This window comes from Triplophysa dalaica, unplaced genomic scaffold (assembly GCF_015846415.1).
Source record: "Triplophysa dalaica isolate WHDGS20190420 unplaced genomic scaffold, ASM1584641v1 Contig2, whole genome shotgun sequence".
NCBI lineage: Eukaryota > Metazoa > Chordata > Actinopteri > Cypriniformes > Nemacheilidae > Triplophysa > Triplophysa dalaica.
Genome location: NW_026622636.1, coordinates 606,210 through 627,431, shown reverse-complemented (window position 1 = coordinate 627,431; position 21,222 = coordinate 606,210). Strand labels below are relative to the sequence as shown.

General features: G+C 43.7%; 26 non-coding genes across 26 annotated transcripts; all 26 read right to left on the bottom strand.

Annotated features, from left to right (window-relative positions):
• Positions 1-200: 200 nt before the first annotated feature.
• Positions 201-273, bottom strand: trnak-uuu (transfer RNA lysine (anticodon UUU)). Its single transcript has one exon. It is a non-coding gene; the product is annotated as a tRNA-Lys (tRNA).
• Positions 274-412: 139 nt separating this feature from the next.
• On the bottom strand, positions 413-494 carry trnal-aag (transfer RNA leucine (anticodon AAG)). Its single transcript has one exon. It is a non-coding gene; the product is annotated as a tRNA-Leu (tRNA).
• Positions 495-1,024: 530 nt separating this feature from the next.
• Positions 1,025-1,106, bottom strand: trnas-uga (transfer RNA serine (anticodon UGA)). Its single transcript has one exon. It is a non-coding gene; the product is annotated as a tRNA-Ser (tRNA).
• Positions 1,107-1,513: 407 nt separating this feature from the next.
• On the bottom strand, positions 1,514-1,586 carry trnak-uuu (transfer RNA lysine (anticodon UUU)). The gene has a single exon. It is a non-coding gene; the product is annotated as a tRNA-Lys (tRNA).
• A 171-nt stretch (positions 1,587-1,757) lies between these two features.
• Positions 1,758-1,839, bottom strand: trnal-aag (transfer RNA leucine (anticodon AAG)). Its single transcript has one exon. It is a non-coding gene; the product is annotated as a tRNA-Leu (tRNA).
• A 700-nt stretch (positions 1,840-2,539) lies between these two features.
• Positions 2,540-2,621, bottom strand: trnas-uga (transfer RNA serine (anticodon UGA)). Its single transcript has one exon. It is a non-coding gene; the product is annotated as a tRNA-Ser (tRNA).
• A 91-nt stretch (positions 2,622-2,712) lies between these two features.
• trnah-gug (transfer RNA histidin (anticodon GUG)) lies at positions 2,713-2,784 on the bottom strand. Its single transcript has one exon. It is a non-coding gene; the product is annotated as a tRNA-His (tRNA).
• Positions 2,785-3,431: 647 nt separating this feature from the next.
• trnas-uga (transfer RNA serine (anticodon UGA)) lies at positions 3,432-3,513 on the bottom strand. The gene has a single exon. It is a non-coding gene; the product is annotated as a tRNA-Ser (tRNA).
• Positions 3,514-6,400: 2,887 nt separating this feature from the next.
• trnas-uga (transfer RNA serine (anticodon UGA)) lies at positions 6,401-6,482 on the bottom strand. The gene has a single exon. It is a non-coding gene; the product is annotated as a tRNA-Ser (tRNA).
• A 91-nt stretch (positions 6,483-6,573) lies between these two features.
• trnah-gug (transfer RNA histidin (anticodon GUG)) lies at positions 6,574-6,645 on the bottom strand. Its single transcript has one exon. It is a non-coding gene; the product is annotated as a tRNA-His (tRNA).
• A 243-nt stretch (positions 6,646-6,888) lies between these two features.
• trnak-uuu (transfer RNA lysine (anticodon UUU)) lies at positions 6,889-6,961 on the bottom strand. The gene has a single exon. It is a non-coding gene; the product is annotated as a tRNA-Lys (tRNA).
• Positions 6,962-7,132: 171 nt separating this feature from the next.
• trnal-aag (transfer RNA leucine (anticodon AAG)) lies at positions 7,133-7,214 on the bottom strand. Its single transcript has one exon. It is a non-coding gene; the product is annotated as a tRNA-Leu (tRNA).
• A 688-nt stretch (positions 7,215-7,902) lies between these two features.
• trnas-uga (transfer RNA serine (anticodon UGA)) lies at positions 7,903-7,984 on the bottom strand. Its single transcript has one exon. It is a non-coding gene; the product is annotated as a tRNA-Ser (tRNA).
• A 91-nt stretch (positions 7,985-8,075) lies between these two features.
• On the bottom strand, positions 8,076-8,147 carry trnah-gug (transfer RNA histidin (anticodon GUG)). Its single transcript has one exon. It is a non-coding gene; the product is annotated as a tRNA-His (tRNA).
• A 476-nt stretch (positions 8,148-8,623) lies between these two features.
• On the bottom strand, positions 8,624-8,705 carry trnal-aag (transfer RNA leucine (anticodon AAG)). Its single transcript has one exon. It is a non-coding gene; the product is annotated as a tRNA-Leu (tRNA).
• Positions 8,706-10,815: 2,110 nt separating this feature from the next.
• Positions 10,816-10,910, bottom strand: trnas-uga (transfer RNA serine (anticodon UGA)). Its single transcript has one exon. It is a non-coding gene; the product is annotated as a tRNA-Ser (tRNA).
• Positions 10,911-10,997: 87 nt separating this feature from the next.
• Positions 10,998-11,069, bottom strand: trnah-gug (transfer RNA histidin (anticodon GUG)). Its single transcript has one exon. It is a non-coding gene; the product is annotated as a tRNA-His (tRNA).
• A 381-nt stretch (positions 11,070-11,450) lies between these two features.
• Positions 11,451-11,532, bottom strand: trnal-aag (transfer RNA leucine (anticodon AAG)). The gene has a single exon. It is a non-coding gene; the product is annotated as a tRNA-Leu (tRNA).
• Positions 11,533-12,807: 1,275 nt separating this feature from the next.
• trnak-uuu (transfer RNA lysine (anticodon UUU)) lies at positions 12,808-12,880 on the bottom strand. Its single transcript has one exon. It is a non-coding gene; the product is annotated as a tRNA-Lys (tRNA).
• Positions 12,881-13,051: 171 nt separating this feature from the next.
• On the bottom strand, positions 13,052-13,133 carry trnal-aag (transfer RNA leucine (anticodon AAG)). The gene has a single exon. It is a non-coding gene; the product is annotated as a tRNA-Leu (tRNA).
• Positions 13,134-13,904: 771 nt separating this feature from the next.
• trnah-gug (transfer RNA histidin (anticodon GUG)) lies at positions 13,905-13,976 on the bottom strand. Its single transcript has one exon. It is a non-coding gene; the product is annotated as a tRNA-His (tRNA).
• Positions 13,977-14,201: 225 nt separating this feature from the next.
• On the bottom strand, positions 14,202-14,274 carry trnak-uuu (transfer RNA lysine (anticodon UUU)). The gene has a single exon. It is a non-coding gene; the product is annotated as a tRNA-Lys (tRNA).
• A 171-nt stretch (positions 14,275-14,445) lies between these two features.
• On the bottom strand, positions 14,446-14,528 carry trnal-aag (transfer RNA leucine (anticodon AAG)). Its single transcript has one exon. It is a non-coding gene; the product is annotated as a tRNA-Leu (tRNA).
• Positions 14,529-15,299: 771 nt separating this feature from the next.
• trnah-gug (transfer RNA histidin (anticodon GUG)) lies at positions 15,300-15,371 on the bottom strand. Its single transcript has one exon. It is a non-coding gene; the product is annotated as a tRNA-His (tRNA).
• Positions 15,372-15,616: 245 nt separating this feature from the next.
• On the bottom strand, positions 15,617-15,689 carry trnak-uuu (transfer RNA lysine (anticodon UUU)). Its single transcript has one exon. It is a non-coding gene; the product is annotated as a tRNA-Lys (tRNA).
• A 774-nt stretch (positions 15,690-16,463) lies between these two features.
• Positions 16,464-16,535, bottom strand: trnah-gug (transfer RNA histidin (anticodon GUG)). Its single transcript has one exon. It is a non-coding gene; the product is annotated as a tRNA-His (tRNA).
• Positions 16,536-21,222: the final 4,687 nt, after the last annotated feature.

Below are 21,222 nucleotides of genomic sequence, written 5' to 3'. Positions count from 1 at the left end.
GGCAAAGTGACTGAGTGACTACATCTGCAGGGAGAAGATTGGCAGCTTTTGGTGAGGTCTCACGGAATTCCTTGAGCATGTGCTCAAAGCCAATGTGTAGACTCCAACGCACGAGCATACTGTTTATTTAATTTTTATCAACAGAGGGAGGGCCCAGAAGAGCTCACAAGGTAAAGGTGACTAACAATGTGGAAACACATCGCCCGAACAGGAACTTGAACCCTGGACCCTCAGATTAAAAGTCTTATGCTCTACCGACTGAGCTATACGGGCTCTTGAGTTGCGGCGACGTGTTGAGTACAACAGGTGAGTGCAAGTTCATCCCTCATAAATACACCCTAACCAGCTAATGTGGCTCTGGAGGTAAGACGAAAACTAGACTCACAACGATCCAAGCGGAGCAAAGACCCACTGGCAGCGGTGGGATTTGAAACCACGCCTCCAAAGAGACTGGAGGCTTAATCCAGCGCCTTAGACCGCTCGGCCACGCTACCTCAAAAAGGCACTTTGTTCCGGCGGTTTCCTCCATGGTGTTTTACAGTAGGCCCGCTGTGACATTTCGCAGACAATCAAGAGCTTACAGGGTTCTGTCGGCCTAGGGTTCAGGGCACCTTTCTGATGCAGGGGTGTTCAGTCCTATATCTGGAGACGATGCCATCTGTTGATTGCAGTTCATCAAGTACCCTTGAACCGGGTAACGGGCTCTGGGAGCTGAAAGTCAGACGTGTTTTAAACACTGTCCTGACAGCTCATCTTTGGTCTTTTATCTGGTCGTGCTTTCCTTAAAGGTCCATGCAAAGAAAACATTTGTAAAATCACATAAAGGCTATAAAGTATGTACACATTGTTTTACATTAAATGTTTACTCGTTGTTGTATACCTAGTTGCATCGACAACCCATCGAGCACTCCTGTACCTGTCAATTTGTGTTATATCAACAACACGTTGATCTGTTGCAGAGTCGCTCTTAAAGAAAAACGTGGTAGTCTATAAAGGCTTGATCTTCTTCTCTCTCTCAAGCAGCCGTAGTCGGCAGGGTTTGAACCTGCGCGGGGAGACCCCAATGGATTTCAAGTCCATCGCCTTAACCACTCGGCCACGACTACAACAGTTTCCAGGGCCTCTGGGTTTCGGTCGTGCTGCAAAGAGGACGATGTCAAAAAGGGAAAGGCAGGACTTCAATAAGATGTGGTGCCCTGCCGTGACCCGGATTCGAACCGGGGTTGCTGCGACCACAACGCAGAGTACTAACCACTATATGATCACGGCTAGCCAACATGCCTCTGGCAAAGTTGCGCTACCAGGACTGAGTGACTAGATCTGCAGTGAGAAGATTGGCAGCTTTTGCTGAGGTCTCACGGAATTCCTTACGCATGTGCTCGATGAAATCCCTGCTCAAGGCCAATATGCAGACCTACAACGCACGAGCAAACTGTTTATTTAATTTTTATCAACAGAGGGAGGGCCCATAAGAGCTCACAAGGTAAAGCTGACTAACAGAGTGGAAACACATCGCCCGAACAGGGACTTGAACCCTGGACCCTCAGATTAAAAGTCTGATGCTCTACCGACTGAGCTATCCGGGCTCTTGAGTTGTAACTACGTGTTCTAAGTGTAGGCTCTCGGGTTGGGGCTTGTTGAGTACAACAGGTGAGTGCAGGTTCATCCCTCATCAAACACACCCTAACCAGCTAATGTGGCTCTGGAGGTAAGACGAAAACTAGACTCACAACGATCCAAGCGGAGCAAAGACCCACTGGCAGCGGTGGGATTTGAACCCACGCCTCCAAAGAGACTGGAGCCTTAATCCAGCGCCTTAGACCGCTCGGCCACGCTACCTCAAAAAGGCACCTTGTGCCGCCGGTTTCCTCCATGGTGTTTTACAGTAGGCCCGCTGTGACATTTCGCAGACAATCAAGAGCTTACAGGGTTCTGTCGGCCTAGGGTTCAGTGCACCTTTCTGATGCAGGGGTGTTCAGTCCTATATCTGGAGACGATGCCATCTGTTGATTGCAGTTCATCAAGTACCCTTGAACCGGTTAACGGGCTCTGGGAGCTGAAAGTCAGACGTGTTTTAAACACTGCCCTGACAGCTCATCTTTGGTCTTTTATCTGGCCGTGCTTTCCTTAAAGGTCCATGCAAAGAAAACATTTATAAAATCACATTAAAGGCTATAAAGTATGTACAAATTGTTTTACATTAAATGTTAACTCGTTGTTGTATACCTAGTTGCATCGACAACCCATCGAGCACTCCTGTACCAGTCAATTTGTGTTATATCAACAACTCGTGCCATCTGTTGCAGAGTCGCTCTTAAACATTTGTAAAATCACATAAAGGCTATAAAGTATGTACACATTGTTTTACATTAAATGTTTACTCGTTGTTGTATACCTAGTTGCATCGACAACCCATCGAGCACTCCTGTACCTGTCAATTTGTGTTATATCAACAACACGTTGATCTGTTGCAGAGTCGCTCTTAAAGAAAAACATGGTAGTCTATGAAGGCTTGATCTTCTTCTCTCTCTCAAGCAGCCGTAGTCGGCAGGGTTTGAACCTGCGCGGGGAGACCCCAATGGATTTCAAGTCCATCGCCTTAACCACTCGGCCACGACTACAACAGGTTTCAGGGCCTCTGGGTTTATGTCGTGCTGCAAAGAGGACGATGTCAAAAAGGGAAAGGCAGGACTTCAATAAGACGTGGTGCCCTGCCGTGACCCGGATTCGAACCGGGGTTGCTGCGACCACAACGCAGAGTACTAACCACTATACGATCACGGCTAGCCAACGTGCCTCCGGCAAAGTTGCGCTACCAGGACTGAGTGACTAGATCTGCAGTGAGAAGATTGGCAGCTTTTGCTGAGGTCTCACGGAATTCCTTACCCTGCTCAAGGCCAATCTGCAGACCTACAACGCACGAGCAAACTGCATGGTGTTTTACAGTAGGCCCGCTGTGACATTTCGCAAACAATCAAGAGCTTACAGGGTTCTGTCGGCCTAGGGTTCAGTGCACCTTTCTGATACAGGGGTGTTCAGTCCTATATCTGGAGACGATGCCATCTGTTGATTGCAGTTCATCAAGTACCCTTGAACCGGGTAACGGGCTCTGGGAGCTGAAAGTCAGACGTGTTTTAAAACCTGCCCTGACAGCTCATCTTTGGTCTTTTATCTGGCCGTGCTTTCCTTAAAGGTCCATGCAAAGAAAACATTTATAAAATCACATTAAAGGCTATAAAGTATGTACACATTGTTTTACATTAAATGTTTACCCCGTTGTTGTATACCTAGTTGCATCGAAAACCCATTGAGCACTCCTGTACCTGTCAATTTGTGTTATATCAACAACACGTTGATCTGTTGCAGAGTCGCTCTTAAAGAAAAACGTGGTAGTCTATAAAGGCTTGATCTTCTTCTCTCTCTCAAGCGGCCGTAGTCGTTAGGGTTTGAACCTGCGCGGGGAGACCCCAATGGATTTCAAGTCCATCGCCTTAACCACTCGGCCACGACTACAACAGGTTCCAGGGCCTCTGGGTTTAGGTCGTGCTGCAAAGAGGACGATGTCAAAAAGGGAAAGGCAGGACTTCAATAAGACGTGGTGCCCTGCCGTGACCCGGATTCGAAACGGGGTTGCTGCGACCACAACGCAGAGTACTAACCACTATACGATCACGGCTAGCCAACATGCCTCCGGCAAAGTTGCGCTACCAGGACTGAGTGACTAGATCTGCAGTGAGAAGATTGGCAGCTTTTGCTGAGGTCTCACGGAATTCCTTACCCTGCTCAAGGCCAATCTGCATACCTACAACGCACGAGCAAACTGCATGGTGTTTTACAGTAGGCCCGCTGTGACATTTCGCAGACAATCAAGAGCTTACAGGGTTCTGTCGGCCTAGGGTTCAGTGCACCTTTCTGATGCAGGGGTGTTCAGTCCTATATCTGGAGACGATGCCATCTGTTGATTGCAGTTCATCAAGTACCCTTGAACCGGGTAACGGGCTCTGGGAGCTGAAAGTCAGACGTGTTTTAAACACTGCCCTGACAGCTCATCTTTGGTCTTTTATCTGGCCGTGCTTTCCTTAAAGGTCCATGCAAAGAAAACATTTATAAAATCACATTAAAGGCTATAAAGTATGTACACATTGTTTTACATTAAATGTTTACTCGTTGTTGTATACCTAGTTGCATCGACAACCCATCGAGCACTCCTGTACCAGTCAATTTGTGTTATATCAACAACTCGTGCCATCTGCTGCAGAGTCGCTCTTAAACATTTGTAAAATCACATAAAAGGCTATAAAGTATGTACACATTGTTTTACATTAAATGTTTACTCGTTGTTGTATACCTAGTTGCATCGACAACCCATCGAGCACTCCTGGGGCCCGTTTCAGAAAGCAGGGTAAGTGCAAACTCAGAGTAAGTCAACCCCAGAAAACGGAATACTCAGGGTTTTTGGTTTCAGAACGCGAGGTATGTCAGACCCGCGACCGCGGAGTAAGTCAAGCCCATTTCAGAAATCGAGGTATCTTATACTCCGAGTGAGTAACCAGAGTAACCTACTCCGTGAACCTAACCTGGTCGGGAGCAGGTTTTATTCCGCAAACCCAGGGTTTGTTACAATCTCCGCCTCCTTTTCGAAGCGCGAGCGGTGTTGAAATTACATACATCATTTGTTTATTGATTCATGTTCCTTATCGCGCTCTATTTAGTCACACAGAACTTAAAATAGCATGTTCGTTTATTCAGGAACCCATAGAAGAGGAAGCTGCATTAATTCGCAGAGAATTATATTCATGTCGGGAGAGAATTGTGAGGCCCCGTTTGGACGTTTTATCTTAACTTTTAAGGCCAGTTTAAGAAGTACATTTAACATTTCCCAATCAGACATCCTACTTGCAAGAGCATTTTATTTCTTTAAACTTTCCTGAATGAATGATATTATTGTATTTCTACCATGGCGTTTTAGTGCCACGTTAAAAATAACATAAATTCAAGATTACGAGAATAAAGTCGAAATGTTACGAGAATAAAGTCGAAATGTTACGAGAATAAAGTCAAAATGTTACGAGAATAAAGTCGAAATGTTACGAGATTAAAGTCGAAATGTTACGAGAATAAAGTCGAAATGTTACGAGATTAAAGTCGAAATGTTACGAGAATAAAGTCGAAATGTTACGAGAATAAAGTCAAAATGTTACGAGAATAAAGTCGAAATGTTACGAGATTAAAGTCGAAATGTTACGAGAATAAAGTCGAAATGTTACGAGATTAAAGTCGAAATGTTACGAGAATGAAGTCGAAATGTTACGAGATTAAAGTCGAAATATTACTAGAATAAAGTCTAAATGTTACGAGAATAAAGTCGAAATGTTACGAGATTAAAGTCGAAATATTACGAGAATAAACTCGTCGTAATTTTATTTTTGTGAATGTTGTAGTTTAAGAGTTGAAGTTATGTTTAAGCACGTCATCTGAATCAGTGAGTTAATTCGTAGTTCGTGTCAGATTTTTCCTTCTGAATAAATTCAGTTTCCTACATGATCGCTGCAGTGTTCTTTTACTAATTATAACTCCGTGATGATGCGCCAAAAGACAAAGAATTTCCTTATTGCTAAATCATAATCTAAAGTAGGATTCAACGAAATCCTCCACAGCCATTGTTTCTAGCAATTCTGTGATTTTTCTCAAAATATTTCGACTTTATTCTCGGAACATTTCGACTTTATTCTCGAAATCTTTTTTTTTTTCTACGACACCGTCGTATATTTCATATTCAGCTGCTGCTAAGATCTTTTTATTGCAGAAGGAAAGCACCTACATGAGAGCGAGAGAGTTAAATATAATTCGCATTTTCACAGTTTCAACAAGATAAATATAAAAGTTATTGACAAACTTGCGCATTAACACGTGAAGCAATTTTCTCCCACGCCAACTCTCTTTCTTTTGCTTCTGCGGCTGTGTTGCATTTTTTTCTAAATATGAGCTCATATTCACTGTACGCTTGTAACAGTACCTTCAATTCGATTGGCTAGAAATGAACAGAGCGCTTTTTGTCATGTGACGTTGCCATGGTGAATCGTGCTATCTTCACTCAATTGATTATGGCTTTTCAGTGCCATGCTGCACGCGCGTAACCTAGAGTGAATTTAATCAGGGTTGATTGAACTAAATCAAATCAGCTGCTCTGAAACTGAAAACTCAGAGTAGCGATTCTCTGAGTAAATCAACTCAGAGTTCAGATTTTAACTCAGTGTTGGTTGAACTTCCTTATTGAAACGGGCCCCTGTACCTGTCAATTTGTGTTATATCAACAACACGTTGATCTGTTGCAGAGTCGCTCTTAAAGAAAAACGTGGTAGTCTATAAAGGCTTGATCTTCTTCTCTCTCTCAAGCAGCCGTAGTCGGCAGGGTTTGAACCTGCGCGGGGAGACCCCAATGGATTTCAAGTCCATCGCCTTAACCACTCGGCCACGACTACAACAGGGTCCAGGGCCTCTGGGTTTAGGTCGTGCTGCAAAGAGGACGATGTCAAAAAGGGAAAGGCAGGACTTCAATAAGACGTGGTGCCCTGCCGTGACCCGGATTCGAACCGGGGTTGCTGCGACCACAACGCAGAGTACTAACCACTATACGATCACGGCTAGCCAACATGCCTCCGGCAAAGTTGCGCTACCAGGACTGAGTCACTAGATCTGCAGTGAGAAGATGGGCAGCTTTTGCTGAGGTCTCACGGAATTCCTTACGCATGTGCTCGATGAAATCCCTGCTCAAGGCCAATCTGCAGACCTACAACGCACGAGCAAACTGATTATTTAATTTTATCAACAGAGGGAGGTTCCATAAGAGCTCACAAGGTAAAGCTGACTAACAGAGTAGAAACACATCGCCCGAACAGGGACTTGAACCCTGGACCCTCAGATTAAAAGTCTGATGCTCGACCGACTGAGCTATCCGGGCTCTTGAGTTGAAAAGACATGTTCTAAGTGTAGGCTCTCGGGTTGGGGCTTGTTGAGTACAACAGGTGAGTGCAGGTTCATCCCTCATCAAACACACCCTAACCAGCTAATGTGGCTCTGAAGGTAAGACGAAAACTAGACTCACAACGATCCAAGCAGAGAAAAGACCCACTGGCAGCGGTGGGATTTGAACCCACGCCTCCAAAGAGACTGGAGCCTTAATCCAGCGCCTTAGACCACTCGGCCACGCTACCTCAAAAAGGCACCTTGTGCCGCCGGTTTCCTCCATGGTGTTTTACAGTAGGCCCGCTGTGACATTTCGCAGACAATCAAGAGCTTACAGGGTTCTGTCGGCCTAGGGTTCAGCGCACCTTTCTGATGCAGGGGTGTTCAGTCCTATATCTGGAGACGATGCCATCTGTTGATTGCAGTTCATCAAGTACCCTTGAACCGGGTAACGGGCTCTGGGAGCTGAAAGTCAGACGTGTTTTAAACACTGCCCTGACAGCTCATCTTTGGTCTTTTATCTGGCCGTGCTTTCCTTAAAGGCCCATGCAAAGAAAACATTTATAAAATCACATTAAAGGCTATAAAGTATGTACACATTGTTTTACATTAAATGTTTACTCGTTGTTGTATACCTAGTTGCATCGACAACCCATCGAGCACTCCTGTACCAGTCAATTTGTGTTATATCAACAACTCGTGCCATCTGTTGCAGAGTCGCTCTTAAACATTTGTAAAATCACATAAAGGCTATAAAGTATGTACACATTGTTTTACTACATTGTTGTATACCTAGTTGCATCGACGACCCATCGAGCACTCCTGTACCTGTCAATTTGTGTTATATCAACAACACGTTGATCTGTTGCAGAGTCGCTCTTAAAGAAAAACGTGGTAGTCTATAAAGGCTTGATCTTCTTCTCTCTCTCAAGCAGCCGTAGTCGGCAGGGTTTGAACCTGCGCGGGGAGACCCCAATGGATTTCAAGTCCATCGCCTTAACCACTCGGCCACGACTATAACAGGTTCCAGGGCCTCTGGGTTTAGGTCGTGCTGCAAAGAGGACGATGTCAAAAAGGGAAAGGCAGGACTTCAATAAGACGTGGTGCCCTGCCGTGACCCGGATTCGAACCAGGGTTGCTGCGACCACAACGCAGAGTACTAACCACTATACGATCACGGCTAGCCAACATGCCTCCGGCAAAGTTGCGCTACCAGGACTGAGTGACTAGATCTGCAGTGAGAAGATTGGCAGCTTTTGTTGAGGTCTCACGTAATTCCTTACGCATGTGCTCGATGAAATCCCTGCTCAAGGCCAATCTGCAGACCTACAACGCACGAGCAAACTGTTTATTTAATTTTTATCAACAGAGGGAGGGCCCATAATTGCTCACAAGGTAAAGCTGACTAACAGAGTGGAAACACATCGCCCGAACAGGGACTTGAACCCTGGACCCTCAGATGCTCTACCGACTGAGCTATCCGGGCTCTTGAGTTGTAACGACGTGTTCTAAGTGTAGGCTCTCGGGTGGGGGCTTGTTGAGTACAACAGGTGAGTGCAAGTTCATCCCTCATCAAACACACACTAACCAGCTAATGTGGCTCTGGAGGTAAGACGAAAACTAGACTCACAACGATCCAAGCGGAGCAAAGACCCACTGGCAGCGGTGGGATTTGAACCCACGCCTCCAAAGAGACTGGAGCCTTAATCCAGCGCCTTAGACCGCTCGACCACGCTACCTCAAAAAGGCACCTTGTGCCGCCGGTTTCCTCCATGGTGTTTTACAGTAGGCCCGCTGTGACATTTCGCAGACAATCAAGAGCTTACAGGGTTCTGTCGGCCTAGGGTTCAGTGCACCTTTCTGATGCAGGGGTGTTCAGTCCTATATCTGGAGACGATGCCATCTGTTGATTGCAGTTCATCAAGTACCCTTGAACCGGGTAACGGGCTCTGGGAGCTGAAAGTCAGACGTGTTTTAAACACTGCCCTGACAGCTCATCTTTGGTCTTTTATCTGGCCGTGCTTTCCTTAAAGGTCCATGCAAAGAAAACATTTATAAAATCACATTAAAGGCTATAAAGTATGTACACATTGTTTTACATTAAATGTTTACTCGTTGTTGTATACCTAGTTGCATCGACAACCCATCGAGCACTCCTGGGGCCCGTTTCAATAAGGAAGTTCAACCAACACCGAGTTAAAATCTGAACTCTGAGTTGATTTACTCAGAGAATCGCTACTCTGAGTTTTCAGTTTCAGAACAGCTGATTTGAGTTAGTTCAATCAACCCTGAGTAAGTTCACTCTAGGTTACGCTCGTGCAGCATGGCGATGAAAAGCCATCATCAATTGAGTGAAGATAGCACGATTCACCATAGCAACGGCACGTGACAAAAAGCGCTCTGTTCATTTCTCGCCAATCGAATTGAATGAACTGTTACAAGCGTACGGTGAATATTAAGAAAAAAAGAGCAACACAGCCACAGCAGCAAAAGAAAGAGAGTTGGTGTGGGAGAAAAGTGCTTCACTTGTTATTGCGCCAGTTTATATGTCAATCACTTTGATATTTATTTTGTTGAAACTGTGAAAATGCGAATTATATTTTACTCTCTCGCTCTCATGTAGGTGCTATCCTTCTGCAATAAAAAGATCTTGGCAGCAGCTGATTATGAAATATACGACGGCGTCGTAAAAAAAAAAACATTTCGAGAATAAAGTCGAAATGTTACGAGAATAAAGTCGAAATATAAAGTCAAAATGTTACGAGAATAAAGTCGAAATGTTACAAGAATAAAGTCGAAATATTTTGAGAAAAATAACAGAATTTCTAGAAACAATAGATGTGGAGGATTTGGTTAAATCCAACTTTAGATTATGATTTAGCAATAAGGAAATTCTTTGTCTTTTGGCGCATCATAATGGAGTTATAATTAGTTAAAGGACACTGCAGCGGTTATGTAGGAAACTGAATTTATTCAGAAGAAAAAATCTGACATGAACTACGAATTAACTCACTGATTCAGATGACGTGCTCAAACATAACTTCAACTCTTAAACTACAACTTTCATGAAAATAAAATACGTATTACGACGAGTTTATTCTCGTAACATTTCGACTTTATTCTCGTAATCTTGAATTTATTTTATTTTTAACGTGCCACTAAAACGCCGTCGTAGAAATACAATAACATCATTTATTCAGGAAAGTTTAAAGAAATAAAATGGTCTTGCTAGTAAGATGCCTGATTGCGAAATGTTAAATATACTTCTTAAACTGGCCATAAAAGTTAAGATAAAACGTCCAAACGGGGCCTCACAATTCTCTCCTGACATAAATATAATTCTCTGGGAATTAATGCAGCTTCCTCATCTACGGGTTCCTGAATAAACGAACATGCTATTTTAAGCTCTGTGTGACTAAATAGAGCGCGATTAGGAACACGAATCAATAAACAAATGACGTATGCAATTTCAACACCGCTCGCGCTTCGAAAAGGGGGCGGAGATTATAACAAACCCTGGGTTTGCGGAATAAAACCTGCTCCCGACCAGGTTAGGTTCACGGAGTAGGTTACTCTGGTTACTCACTCGGAGTATAAGATACCTCGATTTCTGAAATGGCCTTGACTTACTCCGCGGTCGCGGGTTTGACATACCTCGCGTTCTGAAACCAAAAACCCTGAGTATTCCGTTTTCTGGGGTTGACTTACTCTGAGTTTGCACTTACCCTGCTTTCTGAAACGGGCCCCTGTACCAGTCAATTTGTGTTATATCAACAACTCGTGCCATCTGTTGCAGAGTCGCTCTTAAACATTTGTAAAATCACATAAAGGCTATAAAGTATGTACACATTGTTTTACTACATTTGGCAGGGTTTGAACCTGCGCGGGGAGACCCCAATGGATTTCAAGTCCATCGCCTTAACCACTCGGCCACGACTAAAACAGGTTCCATGGCCTCTGGGTTTAGGTCGTGCTGCAAAGAGGACGATGTCAAAAAGGGAAAGGCAGGACTTCAATAAGACGTGGTGCCCTGCCGTGACCCGGATTCGAACCGGGGTTGCTGCGACCACAACGCAGAGTACTAACCACTATACGATCACGGCTAGCCAACATGCCTCCGGCAAAGTTGCGCTACCAGGACTGAGTGACTAGATCTGCAGTGAGAAGATTGGCAGCTTTTGCTGAGGTCTCACGGAATTCCTTACGCATGTGCTCGATGAAATCCCTGCTCAAGGCCAATCTGCAGACCTACAACGCACGAGCAAACTGTTTATTTAATTTTTATCAACAGAGGGAGGGCCCATAAGAGCTCACAAGGTAAAGCTGACTAACAGAGTGGAAACACATCGCCCGAACAGGGACTTGAACCCTGGACCCTCAGATTAAAAGTCATCCCTCATCAAACACACCCTAACCAGCTAATGTGGCTCTGGAGGTAAGACGAAAACTAGACTCACAACGATCCAAGCGGAGCAAAGACCCACTGGCAGCGGTGGGATTTGAACCCACGCCTCCAAAGAGACTGGAGCCTTAATCCAGCGCCTTAGACCGCTCGGCCACGCTACCTCAAAAAGGCACCTTGTGCCGCCGGTTTCCTCCATGGTGTTTTACAGTAGGCCCGCTGTGACATTTCGCAGACAATCAAGAGCTTACAGGGTTCTGTCGGCCTAGGGTTCAGTGCACCTTTCTGATGCAGGGGTGTTCAGTCCTATATCTGGAGACGATGCCATCTGTTGATTGCAGTTCATCAAGTACCCTTGAACCGGGTAACGGGCTCTGGGAGCTGAAAGTCAGACGTGTTTTAAACACTGCCCTGACAGCTCATCTTTGGTCTTTTATCTGGCCGTGCTTTCCTTAAAGGTCCATGCAAAGAAAACATTTATAAAATCACATTAAAGGCTATAAAGTATGTACACATTGTTTTACATTAAATGTTTACTCGTTGTTGTATACCTAGTTGCATCGACAACCCATCGAGCACTCCTGTACCAGTCAATTTGTGTTATATCAACAACTCGTGCCATCTGCTGCAGAGTCGCTCTTAAACATTTGTAAAATCACATAAAAGGCTATAAAGTATGTACACATTGTTTTACATTAAATGTTTACTCGTTGTTGTATACCTAGTTGCATCGACAACCCATCGAGCACTCCTGTACCAGTCAATTTGTGTTATATCAACAACTCGTGCCATCTGCTGCAGAGTCGCTCTTAAACATTTGTAAAATCACATAAAAGGCTATAAAGTATGTACACATTGTTTTACATTAAATGTTTACTCGTTGTTGTATACCTAGTTGCATCGACAACCCATCGAGCACTCCTGTACCAGTCAATTTGTGTTATATCAACAACTCGTGCCATCTGCTGCAGAGTCGTTCTTAAACATTTGTAAAATCACATAAAAGGCTATAAAGTATGTACACAATTTTTTTACTACATTGTTATATACCTAGTTGCATCGACGACCCATCGAGCACTCCTGTACCTGTCAATTTGTGTTATATCAACAACACGTTGATCTGTTGCAGAGTCGCTCTTAAAGAAAAACGTGGTAGTCTATAAAGGCTTGATCTTCTTCACTATACGATCACGGCTAGCCAACATGCCTCCGGCAAAGTTGCGCTACCAGGACTGAGTGACTAGATCTGCAGTGAGAAGATTGGCAGCTTTTGCTGAGGTCTCACGGAATTCCTTACGCATGTGCTCGATGAAATCCCTGCTCAAGGCCAATCTGCAGACCTACAACGCACGAGCAAACTGTTTATTTAATTTTTATCAACAGAGGGAGGGCCCATAAGAGCTCACAAGGTAAAGCTGACTAACAGAGTGGAAACACATCGCCCGAACAGGGACTTGAACCCTGGACCCTCAGATTAAAAGTCTGATGCTCTACCGACGGAGCTATCCGGGCTCTTGAGTTGTAACGACGTGTTCTAAGTGTAGGCTCTCGGGTTGGGGCTTGTTGAGTACAACAGGTGAGTGCAGGTTCATCCCTCATCAAACACACCCTAACCAGCTAATGTGGCTCTGGAGGTAAGACGAAAACTAGACTCACAACGATCCAAGCGGAGCAAAGACCCACTGGCAGCGGTGGGATTTGAGCCCACGCCTCCAAAGAGACTGGAGCCTTAATCCAGCGCCTTAGACCGCTCGGCCACGCTACCTCAAAAAGGCACCTTGTGCCGCCGGTTTCCTCCATGGCGTTTTACAGTAGGCCCGCTGTGACATTTCGCAGACAATCAAGAGCTTACAGGGTTCTGTCGGCCTAGGGTTCAGTGCACCTTTCTGATGCAGGGGTGTTCAGTCCTATATCTGGAGACGATGCCATCTGTTGATTGCAGTTCATCAAGTACCCTTGAACCGGGTAACGGGCTCTGGGAGCTGAAAGTCAGACGTGTTTTAAACACTGCCCTGACAGCTCATCTTTGGTCTTTTATCTGGCTGTGCTTTCCTTAAAGGTCCATGCAAAGAAAACATTTATAAAATCACATTAAAGGCTATAAAGTATGTACACATTGTTTTACATTAAATGTTTACTCGTTGTTGTATACCTAGTTGCATCGACAACCCATCGAGCACTCCTGTACCAGTCAATTTGTGTTATATCAACAACTCGTGCCATCTGTTGCAGAGTCGCTCTTAAACATTTGTAAAATCACATAAAGGCTATAAAGTATGTACACAGTGTTTTACTACATTGTTATATACCTAGTTGCATCGACGACCCATCGAGCACTCCTGTACCTGTCAATTTGTGTTATATCAACAACACGTTGATCTGTTGCAGAGTCGCTCTTAAAGAAAAACGTGGTAGTCTATAAAGGCTTGATCTTCTTCTCTCTCTCAAGCAGCTGTAGTCGGCAGGGTTTGAACCTGCGCGGGGAGACCCCAATGTCAAAAAGGGAAAGGCAGGACTTCAATAAGACGTGGTGCCCTGCCGTGACCCGGATTCGAACCGGGGTTCCTGCGACCACAACGCAGAGTACTAACCACTATACTATCATGGCTAGCCAACATGCCTCCGGCAAAGTTGCGCTACCAGGACTGAGTGACTAGATCTGCAGTGAGAAGATTGGCAGCTTTTGCTGTGGTCTCACGGAATTCCTTACCCTGCTCAAGGCCAATCTGCAGACCTACAACGCACGAGCAAACTGTTTATTTAATTTTTATCAACAGAGGGAGGGCCCATAAGAGCTCACAAGGTAAAGCTGACTAACAGAGTGGAAACACATCGCCCGAACAGGGACTTGAACCCTGGACCCTCAGATTAAAAGTCTGATGCTCTACCGACGGAGCTATCCGGGCTCTTGAGTTGTAACGACGTGTTCTAAGTGTAGGCTCTCGGGTTGGGGCTTGTTGAGTACAACAGGTGAGTGCAGGTTCATCCCTCATCAAACACACCCTAACCAGCTAATGTGGCTCTGGAGGTAAGACGAAAACTAGACTCACAACGATCCAAGCGGAGCAAAGACCCACTGGCAGCGGTGGGATTTGAGCCCCACGCCTCCAAAGAGACTGGAGCCTTAATCCAGCGCCTTAGACCGCTCGGCCACGCTACCTCAAAAAGGCACCTTGTGCCGCCGGTTTCCTCCATGGCGTTTTACAGTAGGCCCGCTGTGACATTTCGCAGACAATCAAGAGCTTACAGGGTTCTGTCGGCCTAGGGTTCAGTGCACCTTTCTGATGCAGGGGTGTTCAGTCCTATATCTGGAGACGATGCCATCTGTTGATTGCAGTTCATCAAGTACCCTTGAACCGGGTAACGGGCTCTGGGAGCTGAAAGTCAGACGTGTTTTAAACACTGCCCTGACAGCTCATCTTTGGTCTTTTATCTGGCTGTGCTTTCCTTAAAGGTCCATGCAAAGAAAACATTTATAAAATCACATTAAAGGCTATAAAGTATGTACACATTGTTTTACATTAAATGTTTACTCGTTGTTGTATACCTAGTTGCATCGACAACCCATCGAGCACTCCTGTACCAGTCAATTTGTGTTATATCAACAACTCGTGCCATCTGCTGCAGAGTCGCTCTTAAACATTTGTAAAATCACATAAAGGCTATAAAGTATGTACACAGTGTTTTACTACATTGTTATATACCTAGTTGCATCGACGACCCATCGAGCACTCCTGTACCTGTCAATTTGTGTTATATCAACAACACGTTGATCTGTTGCAGAGTCGCTCTTAAAGAAAAACGTGGTAGTCTATAAAGGCTTGATCTTCTTCTCTCTCTCAAGCAGCTGTAGTCGGCAGGGTTTGAACCTGCGCGGGGAGACCCCAATGTCAAAAAGGGAAAGGCAGGACTTCAATAAGACGTGGTGCCCTGCCGTGACCCGGATTCGAACCGGGGTTGCTGCGACCACAACGCAGAGTACTAACCACTATACGATCACGGCTAGCCAACATGCCTCCGGCAAAGTTGAGCTACCAGGACTGAGTGACTAGATCTGCAGTGAGAAGATTGGCAGCTTTTGCTGAGGTCTCACGGAATTCCTTACGCATGTGCTCGATGAAATCCCTGCTCAAGGCCAATCTGCAGACCTACAACGCACGAGCAAACTGTTTATTTAATTTTTATCAACAGAGGGAGGGCCCATAAGAGCTCACAAGGTAAACCTGACTTAACAGAGTGGAAACACATTGCCCGAACAGGGACTTGAACCCTGGACCCTCAGATTAAAAGTCTGATGCTCTACCGACTGAGCTATCCGGGCTCTTGAGTTGTAACGACTTGTTCTAAGTGTAGGCTCTCGGGTTGGGGCTTGTTGAGTACAACAGGTGAGTGCAGGTTCATCCCTCATCAAACACACCCTAACCAGCTAATATGGCTCTGGAGGTAAGACGAAAACTAGACTCACAACGATCCAAGCGGAGCCTTAATCCAGCGCCTTAGACCGCTCGGCCACGCTACCTCAAAAAGGCACCTTGTGCCGCCGGTTTCCTCCATGGCGTTTTACAGTAGGCCCGCTGTGACATTTCGCAGACAATCAAGAGCTTACAGGGTTCTGTCGGCCTAGGGTTCAGTGCACCTTTCTGATGCAGGGGTGTTCAGTCCTATATCTGGAGACGATGCCATCTGTTGATGTTTACTCGTTGTTGTATACCTAGTTGCATCGACAACCCATCGAGCACTCCTGTACCAGTCAATTTGTGTTATATCAACAACTCGTGCCATCTGTTGCAGAGTCGCTCTTAAACATTTGTAAAATCACATAAAGGCTATAAAGTATGTACACATTGTTTTACTACATTGTTATATACCTAGTTGCATCGACGACCCATCGAGCACTCCTGTACCTGTCAATTTGTGTTATATCAACAACACGTTGATCTGTTTCAGAGTCGCTCTTAAAGAAAAACGTGGTAGTCTATAAAGGCTTGATCTTCTTCTCTCTCTCAAGCAGCTGTAGTCGGCAGGGTTTGAACCTGCGCGGGGAGACCCCAATGTCAAAAAGGGAAAGGCAGGACTTCAATAAGACGTGGTGCCCTGCCGTGACCCGGATTCGAACCGGGGTTGCTGCGACCACAACGCAGAGTACTAACCACTATACGATCACGGCTAGCCAACATGCTGAAATCATTCTGATTTCATCATTCTGAAAACATCTGAAAATCGGGTGTTTTCCAACATCTAGTTATAGTGAAACTTCTCAGAGGTGTTTCCTTTCGAAACCAACCTAAAATTCCTGCTATCTCTTATTTTTTGTTATCCAATTGTTCTCGTCTGCCAACATTATTTCTAGGCAACAAGTTTTGTATCTTATGGTGGAATTTTAACCTTTACTCAGTTTTTTTTTAAATAACTTGCTCTATAAAATATTGCTGGATTTTGTATTGCTGAAATATGTTGTGCTATACTTGATGAAAATCATTATAATATTTTTATGAAAACAATCATTGCATAAGTATGTTGATTCTATCATTATTTGTATATACTCCTCTGGGTTAGTGTGATTTCAGAGTATTCTACTTACACAACTATGTTACAAACATTCCTATGAATACTTCTTCATAACCGGGGTGAATATAAGAGCCCCATATTATACATAATATGATCAAAATTATACTCAATATATTCCCCCCTTTGGGGCTCCATAAGAGTCCCACATCTGATTAAGACTAACATAAGAGGAATATCTACTTCAAAGTGAATATATCAGCGTGAACAAAATGAATCAATATCAATGATAATACTCATTATTTTATGTGTATGCGTATAATCTATAAAATATAAAAATCCATCTGACCTGACTAGGTTGTCTCGTAACACCGACAACTCCTGTTTGTAACCAATTACTTTATAAAAATGGCTTCTACATTAGATTGCAAATAGTTGATCGTCACTGACCGAGTACACCACCATCTGATGGTGAGGAGCAGATCTAGTAATCATCTTAACTGCCTGCATTATGCAAGGCCAAAAACACAGTAATATCAGAATTGGAGCCAAAATGCAGATTATCAACATCAATATTTTATGCAAATTAGGAAATTTGTTGTCAATCCAGTTCCATATTGAATTATCAGAATCAACTGTCCTGTAGGAAGTTGAATAATCCTCTTCTCACACGCCGTTGACTGTCCATTGATCGATGAGGCAAGATAATAGCTCTTCCATGTAGCTGGACTAAAGCAAACAGTCCTGTCCAGTTCTTTGGTAATGATAAATATAATTGATGGCCACACAGCCAGTAGTATCCCTCAACGACTCCCGTTCCCTCGTGATCAGGAACATGCACAGTTGAGCACGATGGGCATTTTACTCGTCTTCTTTCGGAAATAAGAATGTACTGGTAGGTAACAACTGGCTGTGGTACTTCATGAGTAATGCTGACAGTCGTAGATGGAGGATTTAGGTAGTCTGCATAACAAAGACAGGCTATACAACTTCAATCATTTAAGGGTTTATAAATTAATGTACATTTTCACTCTGGTGTTGTTCCCAAAAAATGATGTCCTGACTTTCTTTCATAATAGACAAGATTGCTAGGTACATGTTTAACAGTTGCTATCTGAGGAAGAGTGTGTGGAATCCAAGTATCATGCATAATAGTCATAATAAAATAAGTCATGTATAAAAATGTAAAGGAGACATAGACAGGTAAGCAGGGTACTGTTACTTTAAATGTTATGATGTCTAATCGCCTTAAACCACATTTAAGATGTTACTTAGATCTAAGTTCAAAATAAAGGATACAAAGGGTTTCCAAATATTCTCAAAATAAAAAAGTTTCTCTTTTAAGGAATATGTTATCTTTTCCATAGCTAAACAGAAGGACATATTATTGATCCACTGTATGATAGAAGGCATTTCTAATCTTTTCCAGTACAGAGCAATTAAACGCTTAGCCTGAAGTATGCCTATGTCAATCAATTTACGGATATTACTACAAAGTACAATATGGTCTGGGATACTTCCCAAAATAAAAATCTCTGGTTCCATTGGAAGATTTATTGAGACCACTTGGTAAATTAATGCCGCCACCTCCCTCCAAAATTCTTTCACCTTAGGGCAGCTCCACAAACAATGTAGAAGAGTACCTTTGTCACTTGAACATTTAATGCATGTGTCTGGAATATTCGGGTTTATTTTGTTCAGCCTCACTGGCGTAATGTACGTTCTCATTAACCAGTTATATTGTATCAGTTTAAAACTTCTATTGAATGTTTGCAATTGTGCTTTCATACATATTTCCTCCAACTTAATTAAAGGGATGTTTGATTTTAAGTCCTCATTCCAACGACTCAATTTATCTTTCGATGATTCCTTAGAATTTAACTCTAACAATATATACAACTGAGATATTAAACCTTTAGACTGTGGGGGTTTAGAAAACACCGCGTGGAGAGAGCGTGGTTTGAGACAGAGCTCTGTCAAACTTTTTCTAAATATATCGTTTATTCCTGTTATTTCTTAATATCTATGTTCTAAATTGATAACTCACAGAGGGTTAAACCTATCCTTAAGTGTATCACATACCAAATATAGTCATATAACGCACAGATAAATTTGTTTTGTATGACCGTTCGCCATTAGCACTACGGCTGTTAGCATTCCCAGCCTTTAATCTCTGAATATTGCCTCTACTGCTTAACTCACTGTTCTCATTATGACACCACTAATGGCTTATGATTCAGATATTTGTTTAACGTTACCTTTGAGTGCAGATGATGAATCTTTCTTCGCACTTCAGTCAGAACTGGAAGTATTGGAGAAGCAGATCCACGACCTACTCGAGAGGCAAACACGTCTGCGAGAACGTAAAATGGCAATGGAAACATCCCGGGCTGACGCTCGCAAAGCTGCGGTAAGTGTTCGACGTGATTGTAATACTCCTATCACTTCTACTCCGTGTGTTTCTATGCACAGATCCCAGGCTTCAAGAGCACGACGAGCCGAAATGAACTTCTCTCCTGCACCTGCACACACACGGCGAGAGGCGAAATCCAGGACAGGAGCGATGACCTATCCCCCACCGCCGCTACCGGTCTTCAAGATTTCTACGAGAAATCGCTATGCTGCCCTCTGCGAGACGAAATCCAACGCTGTGGTCATCGGAGACTCAATCGTCCGGAATGTACGCACCTCCTTCAATGAAGGTAAGGTGCGCACTCACTGTTTTCCTGGCGCCCGTGTTCTCGATGTCTCCGCGCAGGTAACTGCGATTCTGAAGGAGGATGCAAGAGTAGGAGCCGTAGTTCTGCACGCGGGGGTGAATGATGTGAGAATGCGGCAGTCGGAGATCCTGAAGAGGGATTTCAGGAGTCTGGTCGATACTGTTCGCAACGCATCGCCCACGGCGAGGATCATCGTATCAGGGCCGCTTCCTACTTACCGACGAGGGAACGAAAAGTTCAGTAGACTATTTACGCTTAATAATTGTTTAATGTCATGGTGTATTGAACAGAAGCTGCTCTTTGTAAATAATTTTTATCTGTTCTGGGAGCGACCAAGGCTCTTCCGCCCCGACGGGCTGAACCCCAGCAGCATTGGAGCGGAAATTCTGTCTGACTACATCTCAAAGACGCTACACACCATTTGACTAGTAAGTACAAATTTTAACTATAGTCTGTGTTCTTCTCACCCAACTGTTAAGAATGTTACAGTTAAGAATGTTACTGCTTTCAAATACATAGAGACTGTGTCTGTCCCCCGAATAATAAAACCAAATAATCATTTATTTAAAAGTATGAGAAAAAATCTTATCATGATTAAACCAAAAGACAATATACTTAATGAGCAAAACCAACGCCTAAAGTTTGGGCTACTTAATATTAGATCACTAAATCCAAAGGCAGTTATTGTAAATGAAATGATCACAGACAACAGTTTTGATATACTATGACTTACTGAAACCTGGCTTAAGCCAAATGATTACTTCGGTCTTAATGAGTCTACTCCACCAAGCTACGGTTATATTCATGAACCACGTCCGGTTGGTCGAGGTGGTGGTGTCGCAACAATCTTTAGAGACTTTCTTACCGTTACTCGGAGAACAATGCATACATTTAAATCATTTGAAATGCTTGCGTTGAACATAACAGTTCCAAACAAAAGTAAAAAATCATTGGTCTCTCTTACATTGGTTACTGTGTATAGACCCCCTGGGCCTTACACTAATTTTCTGATAGAGTTTGCAGACTTCTTATCGGATCTATAGGTTAACGTCGATAAAGTACTGATTGTTGGAGATTTTAATATCCACGTAGATAGTGCTAACGATCCATTAGCTGTGGCGTTTAAAGAACTACTAGACTCTTGTGGTGTAACACAATACATCAATGGACCTACTCATTGTCTTAATCATACCCTAGACTTGATTATATCTCACAGAGCCGATCTAATCAATATCGATGTTATACCTCAAAGCGACGATGTTTCCGATCACCATCTTATAACATGTACACTGCGCACTGCAGAAATCAGTTGTATATCTCCATATCGACAGGGTAGAACAATCACCTCAACTACTAAAGATAGTTTCGTAATGAACTTGCCAGATCTGACTCCTCTAATAACCTTTCCAACTAATATAGAATCACTCGATGACATGACCAGCAACATGGGCACTATTTTCTCTTATGCATTAGAAGCGGTCGCACCTATGAAGTCAAAAAGGATTAATGAAAAGATCATAGTACCATGGTATAATAACACCACTCGCGCCCTAAAAAGAGAAACGCGTAAACTGGAGCGAAAATGGAAACAAACCCAATTAGAGGTTTTTAAAATTGCATGGAAAGAGA